We start from the raw sequence: 27519 nt of genomic DNA, 5'->3' as shown, positions 1-27519 counted from the left end.
CAGGGCAGGTGTTGTAACTAATTTTGCAACAATGAAAGCACTTAGCAAGTGCAAAAGATCACTAATCAGGAAGCACTAAGGAAGCAGGTGCCAGCTAAAAAAATATTCTGTGACACATTAATCAGCCCCAAATTAATTCAGGTCACTTGAGGCAGGGAAGGTGTGCTTGCGTTGCCACAATAATGTACACTGACTGGACAACCAGAGGGTGCTGTGATGAAACAGAGGGTGGCATGGGTGGGCCAGAGGGTGGCATGAGTAGTCAGAGAGTGGCAGTGGTGACAGAGAGTGGCAGTGATGAAGAAGAGTGTCCCAAACAGGCTGGACACGTAGAAACAACAAGTTCGCGAAACTTGCGACCCGACAGGTAAGTTCGCAATTTGCGACATTGTACAAAACCCTCGCGAACTGGCAGAAACCCGCGCAAACACAAAAAAAAATAAATCCGCAAATTCGCGAGAATTCGCGGATTTTGCGGATTGCGAGTTCGCAAATCCGCAAAATTCGCGAACGCGAGATTCGCAAAATTCGCCCATGCTTAGGTAGGTCTATCTATGCGGGTCCAATCAGTTTCTTTGGCTGGCCCTTTCCCTTTTAAATACAGTATTACTTGGTCATATTTTCTCATTACCTCCGGGGAGGGAGCTCCGGTTCTTGAGTCTCGTTCATACTCCTCATTGGGCCAATCAACTGCAATTTTACATTCTGTCCATAAATATACAGGAACTACAATGTCGAAGAATCCATCTAGATCCTTCAAAAGACACTTTTGAACTTTTACAAATCTTTCAACCTGTCTATACCATTCTACAGGCTTCTCTCGTAGTTTTGGAAAATCATTCGTAAATGACACAATGTCTTGTCGGGACCATGGTACATGTACATATTTCCGCCCTGGTACTTCTCTCATGGGATACAAGGTCTCTGCCTTTTTGACTTCTTTTAGAACATATTCAGAAGTCCTTTGTCTGGCCTTACTGTCTTCCTTTTTCTTTGCCCATCTGGCTTTCCAATTTTCTAAATATCCCCATTTCTGTAATAGATTCAGCAATTCTCTTATCTGTACCTTTTTCCCTGACACATTCATGTTTTCTAGATCCTTATCAGAAAATTCTGCTCTGTAAGGTTTTTGTAATACTTTGGATTTGCTAACATCTATTCCCATATTAGCTGCGGTGTCCATCAATTTCTCATGGAACACTCTGGTGTTTCGGGTAAGGCTTTTGCATATAAACAGAAGCTCTTCCTCACTAAGAGTGTTCAGCCTATCTAGTCCCACGTTTCCAGCCATTAGTTCTTCCAACTCTATTCTTAGCTTGTAAATATCTAATGGTTTGGGCTGAGGAGTTTCCTTTTCCAATTCTCGGGTCCATCGATCTAGTTCCTCTGGAGTCACTACGGTGGCGCTTCGAGTACCTGAAGCTGTTTCTATCAGGATTTCCTTTGCACTAGCCTGAGTTCTCGTCCGGGGTACACTGCTTTCCGGTTCCCTTATGGGCAGATCCATCAGGCAGATCACAGATTCGCATTCACTTGCCTGATCATCCACTATGAGAGGCTCCTTTCTGGGCTGCGCTACATCTGGTGTAGTAACTGGAGTCTTTGAACTAGTCTGTCTATCCCCATAAAGAGGAACAGCTGGACCAATAGTTACTGGAATTGTCAGAGCTTCAGGACTGGGATTTATCTGAGCTATTGTCTGAATGAGTTCATTTCGCTGTTTGGTAAGGCTTCCTTTTCTCGTTCGTGTAAAACCCTTTCAATTGATGTGTCATGTAATACTTGTGGAACTAAAGGAGGATACAGACTCGGGGCAGGGGGGGCTGTCATACCTGATCTCTCATCACCGAATGGCCTATAATTTGGGACAGTTGTATCAGGCCTACAAAATCCATCTTTACTATTATGCCTATTACCTAGACCTGCTGTATCTGTTTCACTGGCCCTTCTACCTCTAGGACGTCTGAAGAATGGGTTTTTCGAGCTCAAAGACCTTGAATCCTCATCATATGGGGGTGGATTTTTCATAAATAAATCCTCCAGGTATTCACTTCCGAATCACCCATAGCCATTAAGTGTCGGGTTTTCTCTGTCCTTTTTTCTCCTACATGCTCGTCTATAGGAAGTACTGGAAATAGTCCCTCGACCATCATATTCTGTCTCCACTGTTTCATCTTTTTCTCTTTAGTCTCTCTCTGCAATTTTGGGTACCATTTACTTACTCCCTTATCCATTCTGGGTCTGTCTCGCTCCAAAGCCTCAATTTCCCATTCTTCTAAAGCTTCATATTGTGTCAATCTTGGTCGGGGATGTAAGTCATTCATTCGGGTCCTCAAATTAAACAGAATTCTACTATTAAAGGTACCATCTAGGGGAAATGCTAAGATTCCATCTTCTTGGGTATATTTTACCCAATTTTACAACCATACACAAGTATGATAACCTTTATCAAACATCATAAATGATGCGGGAGTATTAGGTGGTGGAATGATTACACCTTCTCTAGTTTTGATGGGCTTATCTTTCTTGAAATAATTCTTGACTTTGTCTGCGAAAGTCATTTTCCTCTTGCTTCCGTACATATTGTAAGGTCTGCCTCTTATCATCTGATCCTTGCGAAAACCTAAATGTTGTGGATCAGGTAAGAATTCGGGATACCACATATACTTCGTAACCAGGATCTCCGTGGTTAACTATGTCTTTTGTTTACAAATCCTCTTCCAATGCTAGCGCGTCTTTTAACTTTTTCAACCACCAATCAACACTGTGATTGCAAATATTCTCGACCAATTGGTGCGCGGCCTTTTCGCGAGACGCGGTCTCACGCTCCGGCACTCACCCCTCCCTTACAAATACAAGCTCCGTTACACACCCGCTGTTTCAACCAATACCAGCGCGGCACAGAGTGACGTCAGCGCAGCTCCGCGACCAACTCCCTCCTTCACAAGGTAACGGAAACTTTGAATTTTCCTTAAAGTGCAAGTGCTCAGTTTAGTTTACAACGTATAACATTCGCCACTGTACTTGAGTGTCTAAAAGGAAAGATTTGTTTTACTGCAAGTAAACCTCTTCTGTCTACTTTTCATACACTACAGATAGACCCTTCTGCCTACCCTTCACACAAGCATTAGAGAACCTGTTACTTCTTTTACTCATCCACTCTTTCCGGGATATATACTAAGTCTAAAGTTTCACCAGTGAACTCCTTTGCTATCACTCTAGCTCTGTTGAACCTACTAGTCCTTCCTCGTGTGACCCTTACTAGGTAATATCACAACTGAAGTTTCATTAGCGAACTTGTTGCTCTCAGTTATTCAATTATGCATACGGAAAAAGAAAACCCTAATTAGCGCTTTCAGTTCTGCCTAACCATGCACTAATCTTCCTCAGAGTAAGTGACCTCTCTGCCTAGTGGATTCTCCTCACCATCCGCTATTCTGCCCCCAGGGATATTTCCAGACAACATATAACAATCACTAACAAATAGTTAATACAAAAACATCATATAGCAGCATTTCATAAAAAACATTTTAAACATTTCATAACATTTCAAACCAATATTTTGCAGTCGATCGATCTCAAGGAAAAAAAAATATTTTTATCAGCACATTTAAATGTTCACATTTTATCAACAATTAATTTATCTACCTATCTTAACTAGTCCTAACCATAGCTCTGCTACCAGAAAATTACTGATAGAGCGCGCAGGTCACCCGACTCTTATTTTACCAAATATACACTACTGGGCCCATAACGTGTTTATCACTATATTTCATAAATCAGGTAACCTACACACCGCTATCAGTAATTCGAGTTTCATTTCTATTTATTTCCGTGTACCTGACTTACCAATCCTCGAGAACAGGTACCTAAGATCACAATGGATCAGGAGCTAGCTGTAAGATTAAAGCAGAAAAACACCAATACTATGTACATTTATATTTTGTTTATACTTTTGTAATAACCACAAACTCAAGAAGTTTTCAAAGCTTTATCTAATCATCATCTTCTTCATATGCCGTGAGAATGAAATTCACACAGATCAAAACATCTATAACTAAAATCAGGAAAATAGTGTAACTATGAATCAAAGTAAGGATCATCCAGTACTCGGAAAATATAAAGGAAATGGGAAACAAAGGAACACGCTAATTTTGTCTAACAAACTTTTACCACCTTACTAAAGGGTGGGTAAGAATAAGGGAACTTTCTACTAAATGCTAATTTGAATATACTAAACGATTTAGAAGAAACAATACTTTTCAAGATGCACTTATTTTCTATAGGGAGGGTAACAGTGGAACATACTAGATATGCAAACAGTTCAGTGTTTGAGTAAAGGTAGGGAGAAGATAAGGAACATGCTAGAATAATACTTTCATGAGAGTTAAATGTCAGAGATAAATCACATAGGCAAGTTTGCTTTATTTGGAGAATCAGAAGAGAAACGTTTTTAGATAGACAAACACCCACATTAATTATATTTACCTAAGACAGAATGAAGACTAACCCTGGCCACGGGTCAGTTGGGAAAGGCGGGAAAGGACCCTCAAGGACTTAGGATGCCAATAGGCGAGCAGGTACAGCTCATGGACAGTCAGGACAGGATCACCCCAGAATTTGGATCAGGACTGGGCTCACCAAAGGGTAGACCAACGCATGCAGCTTCGGATGCAACGCCTGCACTACGCCCTCTCTGCAAGGAATCTGCCAATAACCCCGATTGGGTGGGGTTCTCGAATCAAAGTGCTTCGCCAGCACTTAAGGATCTCCACCCCAGACTGAGTTTGTGGAAATTACGGACAGAGTGCTCCGCAGCTCTCTGTATCAATCACCTATAGAGTTCATAGGGTCAGTGACAGGTCAGCTATTCGGACAAGTCGGACAATTTCTCTAGCTAAACCTAGGCCAGTTATACTGTTTTCGGGTCGGTGTACCACCCACAAATGTTGCAAGTGAAAGGATCCCCAACTTCGGATTGGACAAGAGAGGCGGTTAGGTCATGACACCACCTATAATTTGAACTTTCCCATAATAAATATTCAGTTTTCGAACCCACCCCTTACATTCCAGTTCCCATGGCATAGAAATTCAGAAAACAATAGCGTACAGAATAAAACATCACATTGTAACATTTTCAGGTGCGAATCAGCATCTTCTCGCTGGGTTGAAGTTCAGATTCTCAGGAGCATCTTAGCTTCGGCAGCCAGCTGGCTGAGTTCCACTACTGCAAGGCTCGCTTTTCTTTCATCACGTGATTAGTACCACATGGGCTTCAAAGATGGAGTGGCCCACCGCTCCCAGGCCCACAAAGATCGATACATGAAAAGTAAGCGAAAACTATTTAGAAACACAGAAAAATTGAAGACACTGTATACCATGATTGGTTATACTACACCCCTTACTTTATAATATCTATAGCATTAGGAGTTAAGCAGAACGAAACGGCTGAGCAAAAGCAGCGGCGGCAAGCGATGAGCATGTTAGAAACAAAGCGGCCATACTTAGCTGTACTGCGCATGAGCGAAAAGTTCCCTCCAGAACTGCGAGTGCGTCACATCACATGGGTATGACCGACGCATGCGCAGACTAGAATCCCGCATAGCAGCGACCATCTTAGATGCAAGCGTAGTTAGGATTAGTAAACAAATAGGCAAGCGTCACTGGGACACCCCCGTGTAGTGTAAAAGTGCAATATTAATAAGACAAAACAGGTTGGTTATGAGGTTACATTATTCGAGGTTCATGAGTACAAACAAGTCGCGTAACGTGCGAATCCTTGCTCCATCAGAAGCATAGTTGATACAGTGAGTAGTCCGAATCGTTGCCAGCATGTGGGCTACAGTAAAAAGACTACTTGTTGAGACCGTTAAAATTCAGTTAGGTTAAAAAAAATGTCTTTAAATAAAGAATGAAATAGAGGCAGGACCACAGACATTATCATATATATTTTTTCGCCTTTCAGATAACAAGCCATTCGAAGGTGAGGCAAGAGCAGGCCCTTCTAGGAAGAGACCAAAAGCCCTCTTTTCAACATTTGCATAAATTCCCGGACAGCATATCCATCGGAGGATATATCATACACCTGAGCATAAGGTATCAAACATAGTTAGGCATATGATTTGGCCTTCTAAACTGATTCTCTATAGGAGCATTAGTGACATTTATCTTAATCTTATTATATTTAGGTACCAGTGTTTTTTTTATTGAGTTCTCCACTCAGCTTTTATGCCATCTTTCATCATTATCCTTGTTAAGGAGACATTAAAACGAGGTAAATTCCTAAATTTGGGGGAGAGAGGATGTGTTTGGTTTTTCACCTTTTTTGGGGTATTTACCCAGGTACACCTTTTGATTTAATTACAGATTTGAGTGCGATTAAAAATAATATCTGCAGTAAAGTTCCCCTATTCGGATTTTTTTTATTCCTATCAACATTTGGCTGAAGCTGCTGCTCATTTTTATTGAGGTATGTTTCTCACTATGCAGCTCGGAGATTCCATAACTTAATTTGCTGAGTTTTTATTGAGCTTTGACCTACCCTAAAATCAATCTTTATACTATGATAAGTGTAGGTTTTAGTATAATTATGTCGTCACTTCCTCTGATTAATTCATTTAATAAGTTGATGCCAAGGTAGTTCTTGACCTACTGAATGATTGATTATATTTAGATTTTGGGTGGCCAGGAGCTGTGATGTAAAGACACCTCTGGGTTAACCTTGTTTGCACTGACAACCCTGTTTGGGTGATTTAAACGTATAGTGCTAGGCAACGCATGTTTTGACCTATTACTATATCACCAGTGTATAAATGTTTTATTAGCGTTGTATTAATATTTATTGTATAATAGTGATGTTTTTTATATTATATTATATAGTAAACAAACTGAGGCTGTGATATATCTTTTTCCTGAAGAAGTTGGCAGTGATATTGCAAGGCCCACCGAAACGCATCGATGCGTTACTGTTACTTAGGACGCTAGATCTCTGGGACATTTGTGAGGCTAGAGATATTGAAGTTTCAACAAGAAACAAATGATCCGACACAGACTAGTGCTGCTTCAATGACACAATATTTTGTCTGATCTGTTCTCCCACTGTGTTGTTTTTGATTGTTATTATCTTTTATGAAGCTGTGTTGTCTTTGATCATATGTAATGAATTGTGATGTTATATGCTTTTCGTTTATCCGGAAGTATGCATAATTGTGAGTTTTTTAACCTTTAAATGTATATATTTGAATGATAGTTTGTACGTGGTATTCAAGACCATTCACACATAGCATATTGGGTTTAAATATATTGACTGATTTCAGCTATATCAGAATTAATTGTTGGCTTCTCTACCTTTATATTTTGGTGATAAGGGATGTATGGCTGTTGATTGATTGAGATTAAAAAGCCCCTCTCGCGTTTTTCAAAACTAACTCTGCTGATCACATGTTCCTCCAATGCAAGATGGGCAGTGAAATCATTGCTGAAAAGACGCACAGTGAGGGGCCAAGAAACAATTGTCAACAACATTTCTTGAGTGCAAGCACACTTTTGTTTATTGTTTATTAACTACTTAACAGACAACTGAACATATAAGTCACAGCCCCAGCTGCACCCAAACTGTTTTTCCATCTCTCTGCTACGCCCTCTCATGCATAACTTTGATAAGCATAGCACTTGTTAGACATACTATTAAATTGCATATATAAAAACAAATTTAATTTGAACACACTGTTTTACACTAAAGTAGCTTCTGTTAGTAGATCCTAGTGATTTAAAGTAGTCTTTAAAATCATGTGTACTTCTGTATGCCTGCGGTGACCTTATGGGTGAATATCCAAACAGGTTCCTCCTGAACCCTCCTCATGAGCCCTGCTTTTAGGCACATCTGACAGTCCTCTGAAATACCTTCAGGAACACAAGGGCATCTCTTCAGCCTCTCACCTCCATCTACCTCACATTCTCCTCTCCTCGGCCCCAATGTTATGCTGATGACATCACAGGTGCTTACTCATTAAGGCATCTGTCATACAGTGAAATAAAGCAGAAACACACTACTAATAGCTTGAGACCTGCAGCTCCTAACCAGAAAACAAGCCCAGGGTGCAATAAACGCTGCTCTTCCTCCCCTTCAGGTGTTGTATCGATATTTCTTCACCAAGGGGGGCAATAAAATCAGTTTCCCAAAACAATCCATACCCATTACAGCATCACTTGGGAGTCTGAGTAGGACAAGAGTAGGAAAGAACATGGAATTGTAACCTGATATGTTTTCCAGTCACCCTGCCACCATCATATGAGAACAGATGACCTCTGTACCCTCTGCTCGCACACCTTGGTTCCTATGGTTGCGGTAGTCTGTCAGAGTGAGCGCGGGTATCAGTAGCCTTCCGATTCATCTAAGGAAAACCAAATCCATGGCCATGTCCATCAACTTTTTGAGTCAGTAAGGTCAGGAATTAGGGTGGCAGCCTCACACTACATTGAAAGCCGAGGTTTCCCAGAGTCCACAGTGAGAGGGTCTTCATCAGGCTTTGGGCTTCTCCAAGACTGCAAAGAACCGCTTCTTTTAGAACTGTTGACGCAAAACAACCCCAAGGTCAAAGCAGCATTTCCATCCTCCGTGCTCTCTGTTTGGGTGCCGGGTGCCAGGCTAACACTGCCACGTTTGAAAATGGAGCCATCCACATCTGTAAAGTGTTCCAGGTAGAAGAGTTGACACATGTTTCTTGTTCTTTATGTTGGGATCGAGCCACCTCTGTACCTCACATCCGGAAAGGATAAGCACAACTGACAACCACCTGGAGTGCAGAAGCATTCTTAGCGGAGGTCACAGGACAAACGGAAGCCCCACTAACCAATCCAGGGCACTAGAGAGGGAGGAGCTTGTAAATGAGCTTGATCTAGATTCGCCAAAAAATTGATCCGTCAAGGAAGAGCATCAGGAGCGATTGGTCCAGAAGCAGAGCTGCTGCCTAAAAGCCTCAAACGGAGCACATGTGTAGGGACTGCCATGCTACTGAAATGCAATACATTCTACTTAACTCACAGGGTAAGCCTTGCACAATGTAAAGTGCATGGCAGCTACATTCTAATTTGCTTGCAAATTGGATGACTGCTATTGTAATAATCAGCATGAAAATTATATTCATAATTTCGACATGCATGACAACTCCATAATGTCTATTATTAGAGTGGTGCTACCTTCTCATGCAGTCTATAATAGCTGTTATGACTCCTATAACATGGAGGACAGGTCTACAATAGTGTAGCAAGTTTATGTGGCTGTGGTAACTACATCCTGGATGACTTGCATGTCAGGTTGGTCACAACCACATGACCAGGCAATGCTTCATCATGACAAACTAGTAATTCTATTAGCATTCGAAAGTCTCTAATGATGAATGCAGTATAGATCCTAGAGAGCCACCAAGCCCATCAGCATCTCCTCTGGGGCAGAAGAGTGATAGAATAATTACACAGGATTTGTTTAATAACTATGTGGATTGATGCATTTCAGGGGACTAAAAGAGACCTGTCCTTTCAAGTGTTTGTGAAATGATGTAAAATGGTAGTCATGAGGTTGATCCAAATAGAGATTTATTAAGTAGTTACAGGATCATTCATGTTGATTACAGGATCAATTCAAGATGGTACAAAGTTAATCCAAGCTAGTACATGGCCCCACCAGGAGCTGATCTTCATAGCTCACCCACTCATTCCAACTGTCACTCCTCCAGTCCCAGGCATACCAACATTCCACGCTGTCATCATGCACTCCAAGGTTCCATACACACCGACACATGCAAACTAGCTAAGCTGCTGTAAATGTAGTCACAACACTTTGTTATGTTTTGTGATTTCTTCTCTGCACAAAGAAAAAAATACTTGCTACCTGTCTTAAGAGAAGCTGGCTTCTCCCAGGTGAGACCAGCCATGCTATATTTAAAATCCCTATGAAATATATGTATTACTTTCGCCATGGCCAATTTCCTTGTGGCAGCAACCAGATCCAGAAGATGTATGAACTTGCCACACCAGTGTACATAACTCGCTTTTTAACATTTTTAATGAATGCATTATGCCAAATTAACTTGTTCACAAAGAAACTGTTTAATCCTTTTTTAATTGTAAATAGTTTTGTTTTTATGTACTTTGTATGATTTTAATCAAATCGAATAAAGTTAATTTGACTGACTGACTGACTGACTAGTCACAACAGTTTGCAGAAGTGCACCCACTGGTAGTGGTCAGGAATGTCCAACTCAACATGGACTCACCAACACTGCAGAGATGAGCACCTTCATGTAATCCAGTCGATCCATTCATGGTACTCTATTAGCTGAGAATGTCTTCCACTGAGGTCATGCATTACCCTTACACGTGACAAAAACATGCACCACTCAGGGGACACCTGAGAGGGCGTGGGAGGAGGAAGAAAGGGGTGGCTTCCAGCAAAATTTAGAATTTAACAACTCCCTATCAAGCCTGCTCCTATGTCTCAAACAAGCCCAGAGAGATAAACCAGTTGCAGCACCTCCTACAAAAGAAATAAGCATTGTCAAAGACAATATGTCTCCATTTATGAGTAAGAACTGTCTGGTGCATAACAAGTGTATTTGTTATAGGTAGTGTATAATGTAGGATTGATTAGAAATACAGACTTGAACAGTTAAACAGATAATTCTATGTATTATAAACAGGTAATTACTTGATAAAAGATCCATCCAGTATTGTGATAGTGTCATACAATTTTATAGAATTAATATTTTGATCGCATCAAAAAAGATATCCACAGTTTACCGTTTTCTTTCGGATAAGACAAATAGTTTTTCTTTTCGATGAGACAAGCAGTTATACATTGCAGCCGATTCAAATTTGGTGGATTTTTTCAAGGCTAATTGTTCCAATAATGTATTGAGAAATTGTTAAAATTTGCTATAATGCATAAGGAAATATGGTAGTATGACCAGCAGTAAAGTATGTGCATTATTAATTGTAGTTTACAGCGTTCTATGATAGGTTGATAGAGAATGGAACAGTATTAATGATGTACAAAGCAAAGAGCATTTGTATAATAGCTTCTGTAACAGCTGGCTGTTTCAATGTACAGCCAAGACGTCTACTGACACCAAGCTGTACATCGGATACTCTTTACTTTTGACTGTAAAAAACGTCTGTACATCTCTTTTTTGGATGCAAGCAAAATAATAATTCTATAAATTTGTACGACTGTATCAGCATTACCTGAGTTTTTTTTCCAGAAGATAAACTTATTAACAATCCTCTAAAAACCACAAAATACTATGAGGAACTGTAAAAAAATTAAAAAGAAATAGCACAGAAAAATCAAAGCACAAAAAATTTACAAAAAAGATGCTTAATTGAAAAATAAAAATCCTTTCTTACTCTATCCTTGCATTAAATATATTCCCTAAAGTATTAAAAATCAAAGACTGCAGCTTCAACATCCGCCCAATCTTGACTGCAGATATCTATCAATAAAGAATCAGACAGTCAAAAAAAGACCGCTTTAAAAACCAATAGAAAGACAATTTCTGACATTGAAATGAATGGAAAATCATGGGGAAAAGTTTATAAATATTAATAAATTGATTGTATAGTTCTTTTAAATACATTTTTTGACATGTATATAATTAAAATATTTTTATTTAATTATATTAACAATGTAAACATTGCATGATATATAATTATCATACATATTTTCAAATATTTCACATACATGAATGAGTGTGTTTTATCTTTTGTGATAAAGATAACTATTTTATTTGGTATTTATTGTTATGTGTGTATAGGTTTAAAAACATTTATTAAATATTTCAAATCTTACAAAATTTGTATCATAAACTATTTTAGAAAATCCCATAGACCCTTAAAATAATTACTCAAAAATGAATTCTCTCGCTTTATTGATTGATTTTTGAGAGTATGGGCTGTATGTACAAAAAATACGAATTGCGATTTCCTAATTGCAATTCTAACTAATTTACAAATTGCAATGCCTAACGTGAGAAAGCTTACAAACTTCAGATAGCTATTCCTAATGGGCTCTCAAATAAACCTACCTCAACAATATTAATGAAGTAGGTTGCAATTTGCGATGCATTAGGAATTGCAGCATTCACAGGGATTGTGGCCAGCTGGGGTAAGCCTACCACGAGGGCGGTGAATGCTTTTTAATCAAGCAATTTTTTTTTAATGCAACCTGTTTTTTCTTAAAGGAAAACTGGATGCATTTCAAAAAAGAAAATGAAACATGTGACTTTCATCTTTATTGAGCAAGCAATGGTTCAGTGGACCACTGCCTGCTCTTAAAAAATATTTGCTTCAACATTCACAAAGGGGAAGGGGCCCCATGGGGACCACTTCCCATTTACGAAGGTTACCATCGCTTTTGGAGTGTCTGTAAAAAAGGAAGTCTTTGCAAACGTAATTCTGGTGCAAAGCATGCATACATAGCACTGCAATTTGGTATTGGAAGGGATACCCTAAACATTCCCCTTTCAAATACCGATTGTTTAACACAAATTCTGATTCAGTAACATGTTACTGAATCACAATTTGTGCTTTGTACATATGAAAAACCTTTTTGCAGTCGGAGACTGCAAAAATACTTTTATACCAATGGCCCTTAGTCTCTTATACCTCAAATGTTTTTAAAGAGTTCTAAAAAAATGCCCTCCACACCCTTGCCCCCTACAACCCTTATATCCTGCTGCTTAAAAAGATTACATATAATTTTTCAAAACATAATGTTGTCTTTTTTTAACTACGTATATTTTTTTAAATCTGTGAAAAATAAATACACTCTACACCATAAAGTTAAAAAATCATACATTGAAATGCACAGAAATTAATACACTAAGGCCTCATGAAATCTACTCTGCAACTTGCTATGGAGAGCCAGAGTATGTCAAGGTGAGCTATTTGTAGGGCCTACTTGCCAGTTCTATTGAGCTGACAAAGAACAGGTACTCTGTTCACTCAGAAAGTGAATGAGCAATCAAGAAGCCTTTAAATTTGTTTCTATCTTGTCATATTTGCTCTTCTTCAAAGACAGAGGTCAAATGTCAGTTAAGGTCTTCTTACAATTTGCTACTTATTTTATCCCAGAGGTTGATGTTTACTTTTCTTTTTGTGACTGCTAAGTTAGAGGATTTTGCAAAGTGAACTGTTTCACACTCTTGTAGTACAAGTGTGAAATGAGACTGTGAGATGTCCTTTTTTTCTAACACACAACATTCAGATAACTTGTAAATAAACTGTACAAATATTTAAAAATATATTTCAGTAGTTAGAGAAGAATTTTTTTTGTTATTCTGTGTGATGGAAACCAATATTTAATATGATAAAAACAAATCCGAACACTTTGCTTGGTGATGTACAAATGATAAATATTTTTACTGAAACCCAATTCACACATTATTGTTTATATGCTATTTAATTTTATCAGTAAAACTTTGTTAGCTGGGAAGTTTGTGTCCATTTCAATGGAAAATTTGATGTCTTTAAATGACAGTGAGCTATGATATCATTTATTAATAATATGTGTATTAAAAGAAAGTTTTTAACCATGAACTGAGAAATTCCTGCCTCCTACCGGACGACAATACTATTAGTGAACTAAGAGGCAAGTCAGGGAATATGTGTACTCTCTATTTAGGCATTATTCATTAGACAACATTTTAGTCTATTAAATCAAACTAAAGCATTTTTTAGAACCCCCATAAATTATTAATTACCCCAAAATTAATACTGCCCTCCCCCTTATATTCTTAATATCCAACTTCCTAAACAATAATACCCATGTTTTGTTTTAAATTTAATTACATTTTTTTTCTAATTAACCAAGTTTTCTTAACATCATAATCTCAGACAAATGAATACCATTGCCTACTTAAAATAAAATCCTGTCAATTAATAATTAACCAACAACTATTACATTCCCCACCTTTAACTCCTATAACCGTAATATTCCACACCTTAAAAACTTATAACTTTTTATATTTGATATAGCTTTTTTATTATCCAGATTTTATTTAATCAACATTTTAGAAAAATAAATATCCTAAAATCCATAAATTATTATTAACACAGAAATGAATACACTTCCCACCTTTAACATCTATTATCTGAATTTCTGACTACTTGAAAACATAAACATCATTAGATTTTTTAATTCAAATATTTACTTTTAAAACTAGGGCTGATTAAGATGTCAGTGGGAAAGCCTCCCACTGCTGGTCAGAAGCTTTCCAACCGCGGTCAGAGGTTTCCCAACCGGCACGGTCGGTTTGTGGCCCAACAGCCGAATTACGATGAGAGAAAACCGGCCAATCATTACAACACAATTCCAACCGGCTCTCGGAGTCTCCCGGCCGGTCTGAACTGCACCGTAATCCCCTATGGATGGCGTTTCCGCCCTCAGGTTTACGATTTAGGATTCCAACAGCCTTTCTGTGCCGGTCTTTCTGACATGAGAAGGCTGTTGGAAAGTGACCTTTAGGGCCTCTAGCAGAAACCCCTTGCCTCAGATAGTGACCGAAGTGGTACCCAGGGTGCCCCCCTGTAAATACCTGCACTGTGTGGCAGGCACCATAGGTTGCCTGCCACAGGGTGCAGTCTTTTCCACACACGCCCATTTCTCTGTAGGCGCTTGTGTTACGGCCGATCTACGGACGTTATATGAGCTCCCACAAAAAATAGGGAGTATGTGACCGAACAGTGGGGCCGATTAGGATGGCAGACAGATCGCCACCGTCATGCAGGCGGTGGCGATCCATCCGTCATCCGTGCCCGTCCGCCACCTATTTTTCCCCCGCCATATTACAATGGCGGGGGGACCACGGCGGACTGGAAGACCGTCTGCCACTTTTCCGCCGTGATCGCCTTGCGGCCACGGAGGACCAGGTCTAATATGGTGGCGGTGTCTATCAGACACCACCTGCAATATTAGGATGTGCTGTGGGCAATGCCTTTCCGTTGCGGCAATGCCGCGACAAAAAGGCATACGGTCTTTGCTTCGGGGGGGCGGTTGCGGGCCCCCAGGGTGAAGGTGGGGGTGGGGGTGCACATAGGGGGTACTGCATTTCAAAATACAACATGAAACACACAACAAGCATTTTTAGCATTGCGGCGGGCGGTGCTTTCAGCAACCCCCGCCGCAATGTTAAAAATGCGGAATGCACCTGCCACTGTGGCAGGTGAATCCTAATTCGAGGCACGGGACCTCCGCCCCTGTGGCGGACAGTCCCGTTCCCCGACAGGATGGCGGATGGACTTTGTCCGTCTGCCATCCTAATTCACCCTAGTGTTCGGTCGATTCGTAATCATGCGGTCGGACACCAGAGGTTAGCCAGTACCGAGAAGGTGTTGGTTGGAGACAACTCTGACCAACATCGTAATGAAGCCCCATATTGCAAATATCCATTTATTCATTTTTATGCTTATGAAGCTGGGGCAAACCTCCCAATATCCGCTTTAATTAATTTTTATTTTGGGAATGTAACTCCACAAATTACCCTTTTTATATCAAGTTGTATTGGTTTTGAAAACAAAGCAAAACAATCCACACAATGATTTCACAATAAAGCTGTCTAAGTATGCGTTATACATTAATTTCCCATACCACTTATCTAAGGCAATAATAAGCCTTCTATTTTCCCCAGATTTTTAAATGCTTCTGAGGACATCCCCTGACGCATATATTGGCTGTTCCTGTTTCATGCACCAGTCAATCCCAGAACGCCATTTAGTTAATGAGGTCGGACCTGCAGAGTTCCAGTGCCTGGCAATGTCTCATTTTGCAGCTACCATTTTGATCCCCGCAAAGGTCTAATCATTCATCAGGGTCACCGCCCGCTTCTTAAAGGAAACCTGAGTGTGGTTAAGTGTCTATTAATCTGCCAAACCGCTGGCAAATTGGCAAAAGTTCCCTGCCAATAAGTTGATATAACGGGGTAGTCCACACCATATGGAAGAAATCCTCATTATCTTCGGGGCAACTGAAGCACTTTGGTACAAGTAGTTTGTGGACCGGCCACATTCACTGAGGTGTAAGGTAGGTAAGATCGAGGCACTTAAGGTGAATAAGGTGCAGTCTCACTGAAATGACAAGGATTCATGGGCCATGCAAACATTTCTCCAGTCACTGTTGTCTAGTGGGCCTAGCCACCCTTTCTAGCATGTCTTCAGACCTAAAATGAGATTAGGTAGGTTGATAACCACCTATTTATAAATCTGAGATGTCCTCCCTTTCCTTAAAGGGCCCATAATTATCTTTACTTTGAGTGGACTATATTTGGTAATATCAGAGAAATGAGAAACTCCTGGTGATATGAAAGGGCATGGCACAATTGTATATAGCAATAGAACTGAGATTTGTGCAACTCAAATTCCGCTTGGGGCTCTTGGAAGGACCCAGCCATCCCTCACCTTTGATATTCAGAAAGACCTCAGCCATGAACACCCTACAATCTTGCCAAATGCACTAGCGAGTTGCCTCTCCACAGGTCGGTCTACAGTCTCACTTTATGTCAGATGCAATCCACCGCAAGTTAAACTTCCATGCAACAGGACCACCTTGGTAGATTCTGGGAGGCCCTGTGGGAGAGGTGCTCCATAAAGGAGCTCCAAGATATTATCTTGGCCAAGCAGTGGCAATTCCACCTGGAAAGCAGGGTTATCCCATCTTCCATTCAGCCAGCCATTGAAAACGTGGGTTTGCAGCACCCTATAAAAAAGTGCACATCTGCCATGGCTAGCCCATAATCTAATGTAGACTGCACACATTTACTGAAGACTATTTGGGGGTACTGGTTTGAAAATAAGTGCACAAGTATTCTGGCCTTCAATTCACTGAACCAATTCTTTGGAATAAGCAATGGGATGTTCTGAAGCAAATATAGCACTTCAGGAGGACCATCATTTTGAACTGGGCAACTCTGCCTAGAATGTAAACAGGTAACTTGGACCACTTGTCTAGATCATTCAGAGATTTGAGCAGTAATGGTCTCAGATTAAGATTCCAGGACAAACGGGATTACAGCACCAAAATGAATTCCTAAGTATTGGAAACTGAGACAACATATTGGCAATTCTGTACACCATCACCACCTCCAGTTATAGTCCCATATCTGGGTATCACATTAAACCGAGTCCACCAATAGTTCTTTGGCCAGAGTGAATAAGAGGGTGAAAGGGGGCAACCTTCTTTGGTTCCTCTGCAAATCGGAAATAGAGGAGAGAGGGCCCAATTAATTTGGCCCTGAGCTTGTGGCTGTACATATAGTACTAAGACATATTCCATGAACCTTGGGCCAAATGCCAGTTTTAGCAGTACCCTTTCAAGGAATGTCCAGCCCATAGAATCAAATGCTTTTTGAGAGTCGCTAAGCATTAAGGCACTGGGACGTTGCAGGGATTCAGAGCATTCCAGGGCCATGTGAACTCTACATAAGCAGTGTTGTGTACCGTGATGTAGAATAAAGCTGTATTTATCTGGCTAGACCAGATCTGTCAGCACTCAGAGGACCCTTTTTTCCAGGAACTTGGCATACAGTTTGATCTCTGTGATTATGAGAGAGATTAGGCGATATGAGGCGCAGTGGTCTGGCTGCCAGCCCGAATTATGTAGTACCATAATGGTCGCCAGATCCAGGTCAGGCGAGAAGCAGCCCCTGTCTTTCCTTTCATGATACATCTTTGAAAGGGGCAGGAGAAATGCTGATGAATGTTTTTTGTAATATTCTACCAGGTGTCCATCTGGTCCTGGAGTTTTACCAGGATTCATGTCCTTAAGGGGCTGGTCGAGATCTTTCGAATCAGAAGAGGCCGGCAGGGGCATCGGGAGGTCTGCAATGAGTGAAGATTAACACTCATGAATGGGGTGCTGTCTCTCCCCATACAGAGAACAGTAACAGTCTGCAAAAGAAGACACAATACAAACTCCCCCGTTTGATATGTAAAACTATAGCCATTTATTAATGTTTATGTTTAGGGAGTGAGTAATCCCCCAAGCACTCTTTTTTAAATGTAAATATTTTTCGGGGGTATAAACCCCAAACCCCACTTTTTTAAAACGGTATATTATTTTGGGTGGGGGCAAACCTCCTTGTTTTCTTGTTTGTCATGACTAAATTTCTTTTAAAAAAAATTCAAACCCTGATAAAAAATTTTTTTTAAAGCTTTATTTTCTATAGTAACATAGGGCCTGATTATGAAACAGCGGGCCGTGAACTGCCATCGCTTTCTGGCGGCCTGAGCGCCCACATACCTGTCAGTTCGACCGGCTTACGAGCAGGGTGGGGTACCATCTCAGGACCGCCACCTCCGCCAACATTCCTGCTACTGTAGCGGTGGTGGGAGAGGCAGAGGCAGTCAATGTAGGCGGTACCGGCTCCTGCACCGCAGAACACAGTACGACCTGCCTTTCCGCCAACCTTTTCATGGTGGGGACATCACCATGAAAAGTGTGGTAAATGGTTTCTATGTATTTTCCCCCTCTACCACTTTATCAAAATGTCCTGTGACATCATGGAATGTTAGTGTGCCTCACTGTATTGAGATTGTCAGTTGGTCATCTCAGGCTGAGGAGCAGGTAGCTCTCTCCTGGTGGGGTTTCTCCTTGTATCTTCCTATCCTGTAACCTGCCACCTAACTACTTGCTAATAAAGAGGGATCTACTTCTACACCTGGACTATGCATCCTTGTTTGTGTACCACATTTTGGCGACGTTTCTTGGACTAACCTATGCTGCGCTTAAAGAGGACTGCAACTTAGCACTAAGGAAACCAAGGACTGTTTTGGGACCCAGTCAAAATTAAAACAGAAGTAAGTTTATATTCATTTCTAATCGGAGAAACGCCCAGCAAACCCCACCAGTGTCCTTTTTATCTTGGACAGCCTGCACCCTGGGCGTCTGTGTTGTGAGAGAACTAACTGCTGTTTCTCTGTCATCTGGACACTGACTGTTTCCAGCTACAAGAGCCACTGTTTCAGCGGGCCTGATCACCCTGTTGTGCCTTCCGGCCTTCTTGTTTGCATTGACAGTTTGCTTTTATTACAACCACTGTGTTTTGTGTGTTTTCACACAGTGTGGGCATTTATTTTGAGCACTATTTGTGTTTGCTCTTATGGAGGTGCCCTGGCGCTGGCAGTACACTCTCTCAAGCACAGCAACCTTCGTGTGTGAAGTCACATTTTTCTTTTATTTGGTTTTTGTGGCCACTGGGTTTTAGCGGTTCTCGCAGTCTTAGGTATGAGTGACCGACCCTCCATCACTTTTGTGCTTCCTTCAATTTGGAAGTGCACACGGAGCACACGTACAGCTTTGGGGTGCGAGTGGCCGCCCCTCCTTCACTCTTGTGCCGGCATCTTTTTGTTTGAAAGTGCACACGGGGCGCATGTACAACTTTGGGGGTGTGACTGGCCCTTCGTGTTTGAATTTGAAAATGCGCACAAGCCGCGCACATCGTACCTCTTCACGAGCGGCGTCTATGACGTTTTTCTTTGTTCCCCTTGCCTTGGCTGCCCTCAGAAGTCTCGCAGCAGCAGCGCAGCAACGTGCCTTGAGCCATCCTGTGTGCGTCGTGCGGACGTACCGCCATCTTGGGTTTGCATTACCCTTGTCAGTTTGCGGCAGCTTCCTTTGCAGTTTCTCCCGCACGAGCGTTGCCAACCACGGTGTAATTTTTAATGATGTTACAAGCGTCAGGCAGTTTCGCAGATTCGTTGGTGCCTGTTCTGGGACTGCCGGAATCACTTTGGAATCGTTGCTTTTCACTAAGTTTCTCTTCCTCTACAATGTTGGCGCAGGGACTGTGGATGTCTCAACTTTTGACGAACTCCTGCAGCTGTCTTCTTGTGTTGGACGGAGGTTGTCTGCACGTCACCCCTCATCGGAACTTATGGACAATTCTTACTAAGAAATCCTCGGGTGAGAAATCGCTCACCGGAGCTAAACTCACTTTTTTTTTTTTTCATACACTGTTGTTTCAACCTATTGTTATCTCAATATATAATGTGCGCTGGTGTGTGTGTGTTGTGCATAACGGGTTGTTCCATCCATTTTTGGGAGGTTGTTTCTCATTTGGTGTATTTTTGTCAGTGATTGTTTTATTCTGTACCCTACCATTGGGAATTTGGGTTGGGTTCCTAAGGCAACATCTTAACCCTACGGTGTACCCTTATTTTGGGGAGGGTGTGGGGCTAGTCAATGCCTTATTTTGATCCTAGGGCGATGTTGTACCTAATGGGGTACCCTGTATATATATATATATATAGGGGACGTTGTGGTCTTGGTCTCACAGGGTGTGTATCCTGTGTTCACCCTGCTTGGGCAGCTAGGGTGTTTGGGTCTAATCAGTGCCCCATCCTTGTACTAAGGGTTTGTACCCTTACTTAGGGGAGGTTGGTTGTGGGGTTGTGGTGCCTGTCAGTGCCTACATTTTGTTTCCTAGGGTCTTGTTATTACCCTTTGGAGAAGTTACGTTGCGCACTTTTAACGTGGTGTACCCTTTTATTAGGGGAGGTTGTCTGCATGTAACTATTTTGTTCGAAAGTTTCAAGGATTAGTATTCTTTATGTACCCTTTTCTAGGGAAGGTGGTGTGCGTTGTCAGCGCCGCCATTAAGTGATGTTGCGTTGAACAATTTCTACATTGTTCAATTGTGTACCCTTTTGTTAGGGGAGGTTGTCTCTGTTGGTCTAAGTTGCATCACTCTTTATGGGTAGTCGGGGTGCGTTGTCAGCGCTGCCTCTTGGTGTAGTTGCGCCACTTTTGTTAGTGTGTGGCTACTGTGTATTTTGTTCCAGGGGCGTTAGTTTCCTCTGGTGTACCCTTTCCTGGGGAGTTGTTTTCTTCCACAGTTTAAAGGTTGTCTTTCTTCTTGTACCCTTGAAGGGGAGGTTGTAGTGCACGTCTTGCATTAGCGATGAAGACTAGTGTTTGTCTTTATTTCAAGGCTTTTCCCCTTTTTCTGTGTAGGTTGCTAGTTCATCTTATTGTGCTTATTGTGCTTATTTCCTTCTGCACTCATTTTGTCATCCAGTTGTTACACCCTGCTTGATTTGCCAGGATCACTACCTTGTTTTATTAAGGAGGGTGGATGGGCATGTTATGTAATTTGCATTCTTGCGTTTTGTCTAATCATGACCATTTGTGCATCTTATGTTTATCTTTCTACATGCCTCTTTTTATTGTCCTTTGTTTCTGCTTTCACGCTTGAGTTTCCTGCTTTTCTATTAGCCTCTTTGATTAGCTCTTGTGTCTACAGTCTCCTCTGAATCCTTCTGCTATGTCCTGACTTCTTACTTGCTGTTGTTCGCTAACGGAAGAGGATGTGTGGTAAATGGTTTCTATGTATTTTCCCCCTCTACCACTTTATCAGAATGTCCTGTGACATCATGGAATGTTAGTGTGCCTCACTGTATTGAGATTGTCAGTTGGTCATCTCAGGCTGAGGAGCAGGTAGCTCTCTCCTGGTGGGGTTTCTCCTAGTATCTTCCTATCCTGTAACCTGCCACCTAACTACTTGCTAATAAAGAGGGATCTACTTCTACACCTGGACTATGCATCCTTGTTTGTGTACCACAAAAAGGTCGGCTGAAAGTTAGGTAAAGGGCACAAAAAGGGCCCCAGGGTGAATAAGCCTATGTTACTGTGGCATGGGCCCATGTTGTGTCCCCATATTCAAGCACTGTCGGTGAGTGACATGGTTCATGGAAACAGTGCGCCTGACTTGCAGGAGGCTCAGCAGTGAGGCCGGCATTGTCTTCAGGCTCTCTCCTAGAGCCATAGCATGCTGTCACTGTGGCTGTGCCTTCAACAGCCCCTCAGCCCCGCAGTGATCTCATAATGCGGTGGCCGGGATGCCGCTTCCATGGCCAAGGCAGGCTGCTAGTGTGACCGCTAGGGTCATAATCAGGCCCATAAATCCCTAAACATGTTTTAATGAATTGCATAGTAATGAAATACCTATTGTATACATAGCAAAATGTACCTATACTTACATTTGCATTGTAAAGGTATGCGTGGTAATGGTAATTGTGTGGTAACAACAGTGTGGTAAAGGTACCATGTAGTAAGGTCTGCTTTGCAGAAACAATGTACCCCCATGGGCTACTGTCTCATATTTTGGGCAGCTCCATATGTACAAAACACCAACCCCCAATGATATTTGCAAGACATTATTTCCTCTGTATATTGCTATGGTGAAACTATTTAGAACAAAAAACAAATCCCAGAACTTATACAGCACACAACTCCACCTGCAAAGTCCGACTTCCTACTCCTAAAAATGTCCTTGTGTTCTCAACGCTTTATGAAAAAAATCAGTGTGCTCTACAAACAACTTAAAGGACAAGCTCAATTATGACTATACATATTTATTTGATTATATAAGATGTTAATCTATCATGATCCAAACAGATTCAAATAGGATTTATGATTAGATCCATATGCCAGATTTGATTTTATGCATGACAATTTACTTGAAGAAACCTTTTTTGCAGGAAGTACTGCAGTAACCTAATACGTTTTTAACTTGCTACAAGTTCTGTGGTGACATTTTAAATTTCTTTCTTATAATTCTCATCCACCTTTAAGAGGGCTAATGTCCCTTGCTTACACCAAATCTTGTCTTTTTGTCAAAGTTATCCTGCCCTTGAACTTTGGCCTGCTAACAATGGGTAAATACACAAGATGGTATGTTAACAAATTATTGTGTAAAAGAAATTTCATGAGACACAATTATCATGTCAAAAATGTTTTGTTGTCAAGAATATCATGAGGCAGAATATGAAAGGTATGCACATTGTTATTTCTTTTTTTATATGCTTTTAAAATGTAGTTGTAAATAATATAATTTTACTATCTGTTTTGTGGTACAAGTAGTTTGTATTAGGTTAAGTAGTTTTAATTATTTTTTGTGTTTTGTTTTTGTATTTTTGAATTAGTAAATGTAAGTTTTTATTTTATTTTATGTCAAATGTATTTTTAGTGGGTTGTTGGGTTTGTACGAAAGTAGGGTCTAAAGAATTTTAAATATTTTGTTAATTGATTATACACTTTTTGTAGGTTTTAATTTGATAAAATATTTCATTAAATATTTTTTGAAAATGATTTAATAGATAGTTGTAACAATATGGTAATTCTGTGTTTTTACTTATTGTTTAATTGAATGATTATGTTATTTAATTGTTTTAATAATTTGAAGATCAATTATATTATGCATATGTTTTTTGTTTAATAAAGCATTTTATAGTTTTATTATATTTTTAAACAAGATGTAGATTTATTTGTTCTGTTATTAGTTGTTGGGTTTGTTTGAATTTTCGGCTAATATGGTAAAAGGTATATTAAATATATTGTTTTAAATAAATTAATTACATTTGAAACATTGTATGTATCATTTTAGGTGCATGTTTTTTTTAAATAAATTATCTAAATTATATATTGTTAAAAAAGGGGCTGGAGCACCATCAATAAAGCTTTATTCAATCCTTCCTGAGTGTGCATGACACACTTGCAACTGAGTACTTTAATAAACCTATTATTTTTGAGGTATGTAAAATATTTATGTTAATTTAAGATCAGGAAAATTAAATCTGATCTTTCTAAAGTTTAATATTTTCCCTAAACTTGGGACCCGAAAATGATTGCGGGGAGACCGCTACCAACAGGATGTTGGTGGCGGTCTCCCCGCCATTGTAACCAACCCACCGGCCATATTATGATGGCAGACAGATGTGCGGCGGTCATAAAGACGACCGCCATCCATCCAACGGGCTCCTTGAGCCCGCCGGTGCAGCAGAGGAGCTCGTAAGGGTGGTAGTGCCTACCAGGCACCGCCGCAGGGATTACGATGTCCCTCTCTGCCTGCCTGCCTTTTCATGGCAGTTGACTCGCCATTAACAGGCAGGCGGAAAGGGACGCCTAACCCCCAGTTCCCCAGATACGGGACATGGGGGCCACATTTTTTGCCCCCTACATATCCCTGCACCGTGTGGCAAGCATCACAATATGTAAATTATCCCTTTTTTGCATTGTGGTGGTTGCTGTAGCCAACAGCACCTGCCACAATGCAAAACATAGGCAATGCGACCGCCTCAGTAGTAGTTGCATCGTAATTCATACTATGGGACTGCTGCCTTATAGGCGGGCAGTCCCAAACACAAAACAATGGCAAATGGACTGAAGTCTGTCCGCCATCTTTATCAGTCCCTTGGTTACACTGGAGTCAGAAAAGTAATGCTACAAAATCCAACACTTCCCCTACTGTTGCTTATATCAGAGTCACAATAGTGAATCAACCCCCTCCAAAGCACAGCACTTTCCCTACTGTTTCTTACTTTGGAGTGAGAATAGGAAATCTGAACCCTCCACATTCCCACATTTTCTTGACTGTTGTTTATGTTGGAGTGGGAATAGTAAATCTAACCCCTCCAAGGTACACAACTGTCACTACTGTTGCTTATGTTTGAGTGGAAATAGTAAATCTATCCCGCACAAGCACAACACTTCTACTGTTGCTCAAGTTGGAATAGGAGAAGTGAATATTACATCTCGAAATTTGATTTTTTGCACTATCCTAAGCATATCTCTGTCCAGGAGTCATTGTGGGACTTGGCTGTATGTAGTATTTTGTATATGCATGTATGCTTCTGCCTTGTTTCTTTGGCCATATCTGCTCAACCAATGTGACTGTGCTGTGTGGAATGTTGGAGTGGTGATGATGAATGGAATATTTGGGTGCCTGTGAGGTGAAATGTGACAGTGGGAGTACGGGCTGAGCAGCAGGCAAGATGCTTCTGGTGGGGCTGCTGTACATGAATTTATCAATTTGCAACTAAGACTAAATAAATCAACATAAACTACACTTTGGCTACCTGACTTCCATTACTACATTTTGGCAACAATTGGCAGCTTGACTCTACAGAAATTATGTGTGCAAAGAAACCATTCAATGAACTACTCAGAAGAGCCTATCAGAAACTTTAAGGGTCAAGAAACATCATGTCAGATTGAAGCACCATGCGCAAGCCCGGTAGAGTCACCAATATAATGGATTATGCCGGCAGAGTCGATTTCACTGAATTTGACGTAATTATCACAAAAGGTTTTTTCCCTTCAACTCAGCACTTGTAGTTTTACAGTTATCATTGTGTCAGCTCTGGAAGAGTAATTGCACTGCATACGAAACTAACATGCTGTGTTTTAAATGATTCTGTCAGCGCTTGGTTCTAAGAAAGCAGAAGCTGACATGTCGGATTATGCCCTAAATGTTTTATTGTGGTGCAGTCTACATTAAGGGTGCAAGAATTGGGGTCCCGCACATTATTCATTGATTTTTGAGCAATGGTACCAGCGGCCGAAGGGGGCCTACATGATGGAAAGAAACACTGTGGTGAGCTTTTTTTTGTTTCCCTCAAGTGAGGCCGGTCCAACCGTTAAGTTGCAGGTGAAGATTAGAAGCATGAGCCGGTCACAGCGCACGCCCCTTACAATTTCCACCGGGTCGTGTGGAGGTGCTGCGTGGACTTCTGCTAAGTCTCTGTTGCTACCCAGGAATGCGAGCTGCCCAAGAACGCTTTTCATCAAGCACACACCTGAAGCCACTCAGCGCAGTTCCTTGTGATGTGTCACCATCTTTGTTTTCTGCGGCGCAACACAGGGAGTTTGCCTTATTGTCCGTTTCCACACAAGAGGAGGAGGCATCGCTGGGCATATTGGCCACTGCTATTTCACAGTGAACTTTCAATGTGGAAACTGACCGGTCCATGTTTAAGGTAGAATGAGCAACAGGTGGGTCAAAACTGCTTTTAACTTGTGTTTCTCTCACCTTCTGAGCACTCGTCCTCCCCCCCTTCAACACCAAAGCCTTCCCGTGCAGCCGATTGAACGCTGACGCGGCACTTTGGGGAATATCATTTGCCGCCATTCCAGGGTAGGGAGGCCACGCCAACCTTCAGAGGCCACGCCCACTTCCCTTCATAATGTGCATCAACCGGACGCGCAGCGGACACGCTCAGCGGGCGCGCCCTCAGCGCGCCGAAGGCGCGCCTAAGGCAAGCCCGTCTGTGCCCGTTCGGGCCCAGCCGGCCCTAGGCCCAGTCTCTATACCCAATTCTATCCAGAATCATCTGACCTATACCCAAGGAAACCTTCTCTCCCTCAACCCCATGAAAAACGAAAACTGCAAATATATCTATAAAGGAGGGAAACCCTTCACCAATTTCGATCTCTGCAATCCAGCCCATACCACGGTAGGATGCCACGGCCTGCAGCTCAGCCTCCTCAATTGTAGGTCCCTTCCAAAACACTATTGAGTTAAATCTCCTCATACAGGACCTCACTATCGACATTCTGTTTCTCACAGAAACTTGGCTCACCCCCAACGCCGACTCTGACATCGTCAATGGCCTTCCTCAAGGCTACCAAATCCACTCTCAGAACAGACCCCTCGGCAGAGGAGGTGGCCTGGCAATAATACACAGGGAGCACTTCGCTTGCAGAGCAAACAATGGCACTATCGAAGACTGCGAAAGCTGCCACTTCGCCCTGCAAATTTCTCCCACAGCCTCCCTCACCGGGCTTCTAATATATCGCCCACCGGGAGCATCTACTAAATTCTCCAGCACTCTCGTTGAAACCATCGCCTCTATGGCCACGTCAACCTCCAACTTCATACTTCTGGGAGACCTCAATCTCCACTTTCTAGACCCCAAGGACCTGACAGCCTCCGACCTCCTTCTCGAACTCACTTCCTACGACCTTAGACTAGTGAATTCAGAGGCCACCCATGACAAAGGTCACCTCCTTGACCCTATTTTCACCAATATCAACGACCTCAATACCACGCCCCCCCTCCCTCTGCCTTGGACAGACCACTTCTTGGTCCCCATGGACTGGCACCCCAATGCCCCCCCTCCACCACCCCCCAAAATCCGGGTCACTGATAGACGCTGGGCCAAACTCTCGTCTGAAGAATGGGCCATCAGACTCAAGAAACCTCTCCCCCTCCCAGCTCTAGACCCAGCAACTGCAGATGGGAAATTTAACTACTGGCTCACCCACTCACTAGACTCTTTCCTCCCCAAAATTAGCACCTGGAAACGAGCCAAAAGAGTCAACCCCGCCCCCTGGTATACCCCTGAGCTTAAAGTGCTACGTAAAGAATGCAAAAAGATAGAGCGCGCCTGGAAGAAAGACGGGTCCATATCTAGGAAAGATCCTTTCCGTTCCTCCATGAGATCCTATAAAATCGCCCTACGCAACGCCAAAAGCCAATTCTATGATGACAAAATAAAAAAGTCCTCCAGCTCCGCCAGAGAAACTTTTATCATCATGAAAGAACTGCTCAATGTCCCTGATCCTCCCCCAGCTCCTAACACCTCCAAGGACAAATGCCACAAGTTGGCAAAATACTTTGATGAAAAAATCCACACGATCCTCACCACTCCACCCCAAGTAAACCCCAGAGCAGACGTAAATGGCTCCCCCTA

General features: G+C 41.6%; 1 pseudogene; it reads right to left on the bottom strand.

Moving 5' to 3' along the window:
- LOC147701425 (uncharacterized) overlaps positions 1–25796 on the bottom strand; it is a 117540-nt pseudogene extending 91744 nt beyond the window's left edge.
- Positions 25797–27519: the final 1723 nt, after the last annotated feature.

Source organism: Lissotriton vulgaris, chromosome 7 (assembly GCF_964263255.1).
Source record: "Lissotriton vulgaris chromosome 7, aLisVul1.2, whole genome shotgun sequence".
NCBI classification, from domain to species: Eukaryota; Metazoa; Chordata; class Amphibia; order Caudata; family Salamandridae; genus Lissotriton; species Lissotriton vulgaris.
Note: the sequence above shows the minus strand (reverse complement) of the source record. Positions and strands in the feature narration are given on the sequence as shown.